Raw genomic sequence first — 3,243 nt, 5'->3', positions numbered from 1 at the left:
CGAGTTTATGAGTATGAAAAATAGGCATTCAAACCAAACACATAGACAGTAATTTACAAATTTATAGAAGGTATGCATAGAAATCAAACATTGATAGTAACAAGTTTATCTTAAAAGACTTGTTTGGTATATGTAATATTACTCCTTATTTACTTATTTGGAAAAAGAGCAGACTGCATGTTGGCTAGATGGATTCGGTAGCTTGTCTAACCTAATGCCGTCTGGAGATGAACTAATTTGATAATTACGCGCTGAGGAATGGCAAGGAAATATTAAGTGTTTGCTTTCCATCATCAAACCGTCATGATCTGTAAGAGCAGAAACAGTGTATAGAGAGAGAGCAGTGAGGTTCGTCACGTGGAAGAGTCTGCAACCTGAGCGTCTGTCTTTCATGCAGCTTTTGTTGGTCTTTCCGACAGTGAGCTCAGGTGTGAACGTTGTGTGTTCCTGCCAAGGCTGCACTGGGGTGCCAGCAAGCATCACAGGCTAGAAGCACCCTAGATTCGTTAGGTCTTCGATTTTGAATTTATTTGGGGGAATTTTTCATTCTGAAGTCTGTTATTGTTGAAAAATGATCCAAGTTTTGAAAACCTTGGAGCTCAGAATCTTCAGAGCTGGCGAAGGCATGGCGCACTCTTCCCAGTAGGTGGCGCTGTCGCATCGTTCAACACGAAGAGACCAGACCACATCCATCCCTGTGGAGGATTGAACATCTCCTTTCTCTGTATTCTCTGTATTCTGTTCCAATGAGTCCACACACACTCACACATACACACGCACACACACACACACAGACACACACTATATTTATTAGCACATGTGGCTTTCTGGAACAACTCTAAAATAAATTTTGCTATGGAAAAGCTTTGAACTTGCCCGTAGTTAGGAAAAACTGTACTGTATAGGTTCAGCAATAGTTAACATACTCCAGCTTTAAAACAAATTTTCACATTGTTTCATCTTATCTCTCATAAAGAGCAATAGCATTGTCTGAGTGTGGTGGCACCTGCCTTTACTCCCAGAACCCGGGAGGCAGAGGCCGACTGTGAGTTTGAAGCCAGCCTGGTCTACACAGTGAGTACCAGAACACCCAGGGCTATGTGGAGCCTCTCATCTTTAAAAAAAAATGTGGAGGGGTGCGCGCATAGGATCGATCAATAATGCCCTGTGCTTAGCAAAACTACGCTATCTTAGGAAAGGTCTGTAACACACCATATTTTAGTTGGTCTTTGTTCTGGGGATCTCTCAGGCTCTAACGAGGGGAGGGGATACTCCTTTTTCTGCTGTCCAGTTTCCTGATTAACATGTGATGGTCATGTCTGAACTCTCCAGATAATGACCATCCTCTCCATCCTGTGTCCTCTGGGCTTGGGACAGAGCCTGGAGCCTTGTGCCCACACCACGCAGTGATCTCCCTGTGGTCCACATACGCAGTGATCTCCCTGTGGTCCACATACGCAGTGATCTCCCTGTGGTCCACACCATGCATCTCTCTGAGTAATGATGACAGGAACTTCCTTTGCGGAAGGTCAGAGAGGGGAGCTGAAAACAGCCTGGATTGCAGGTTTTTACAAGAGATATCAATGGGCACCCCATGTATGAGGTATGGACTCTGAATACAGCAAATATGGAGACTCAAGTCATATAAACCATTAATAAAGCGCATTCTGCCCTTGGTAATCATACCACATCGCTAGCGCGCCACCCACACCTCCTTTCAGGATCATCCTCCTTCCTGCACTGGCTTGACTATTGGCAGGCACAGATTCTGTCTGGAATGTCTCTCATCTGAAGGGTATGCCCTTCTGGCAGGAGACGTCGGTCGCTGTCAGGACACCTGCCTTCCTGAGCAGCCTCAGTTGTGGTGTCTGCCCCTCATGCTTCCCTCAGGTCTCAGTAGGGCACCGAAGGCAGTGCTTCTGGAGTTTGAGCCTTGTCTGCGTTTCCTCATATTTAAAGCCTGATCTGTCTCTGGCAGAGCCTAGAAACACAGCCGAGAGTTGGCTCAGTATTTAAGAGCACTTACTTCTCTTCCAAACAACCTAGATTTGGCTTGCAGCTCCTGTCCGGGCCCCAAACAACCAACTATAGCCACAGATGCAACGTATATAGTGCCTTCTGGACGACACAGGCACCTGCAGTCCTGTGCACACACCTCTCATGCACATAAATAAAAAGTAAATATAAAATCCAAAAACAAAAGCAAGTTAACTTCCTGAGTAATTTTAAAATTACAGTTGAGGGGCTGGAGAGATGGCTCAGTGGTTAAGAGCATTGCCTGTTCTTCCAAAGGTCCTGAGTTCAATTCCCAGCAACCACATGGTGGCTCACAACCATCTGTAAAGAGGTCTGTCGCCCTCTTCTGGCCTTCAGGCAAACAAACAGACAGAACATTGTATACATAACAAATAAATAAATAAATATTAAAAAAATGAAAATACAGTTGAGGAGGAGAGGTGTTGTCTGTGTGCAGAGAGCTCCCGGAACTCTGGCCTCAGCCATTAGAGACTCTCAAATCTCAAGAGCAGCTGTGTTTTTGTTGGGCTCTGGCTAAGCCTCGTCCCGGGTACAGAACACGGAAGAATCCATTAGCAGAAAGCTCATCGAGTCCTGAGTATCTGGAATAGTGGTGGGAATCAGGAGAGGACCAGACAGCACCATGGGAAAGACAGGGCTCTGAAAACGAGGCCATGGTTTGAATCCTGTGGAATGCACCGTGCTTAGCTCTGGACAGGAGTATTCGTGTAAGTGGAGACAACTACAGTGCGCTGGAAAGGAATCCGAGAGGCTCTTGGCTTCCTGGCATCTTACATGAAGCTGACGGGCTCATGGCTTCCAGGATGTGTTGCCTGATACATGTGTGAATCTCCAAAAATGTGGGAATGTCCAGACACCATTGCCAAAGGGAAGAGCCAGTCTTCGTGGGTGGTAGAGACCTTTCTGGTTGAGTTTTTGGAACTAGTTTTATTTCTTTATTTTTTAAGGTTTTACTTTTTAGTTTTGGGAATGTCTGTGCAAACAGGTGCATGCAGGTGCTGTTGATGGCCACAAGAGGGCACCAGATCCCCATGAGACTGAATTTGCTAGGTGGTTGTGATTGCCCCTGTGGGTGCTGAGAATTGATTGAACTTGGATCCTCTGCAAGAGCAGCAAGTGCCTTTACCACGGAGCCATCTCTTCAGCCTTGATTGTTTTAAATTTAGTGCACTTCTTTAGTGCCTTAATGTATATCAGTTCCTAAAA

This window comes from Alexandromys fortis, unplaced genomic scaffold (assembly GCF_014885135.2).
Source record: "Alexandromys fortis isolate MF-2015 unplaced genomic scaffold, M_Fortis_MF-2015_v1.1 scaffold_510, whole genome shotgun sequence".
Classification (NCBI taxonomy): domain Eukaryota; kingdom Metazoa; phylum Chordata; class Mammalia; order Rodentia; family Cricetidae; genus Alexandromys; species Alexandromys fortis.
Note: the sequence above shows the minus strand (reverse complement) of the source record.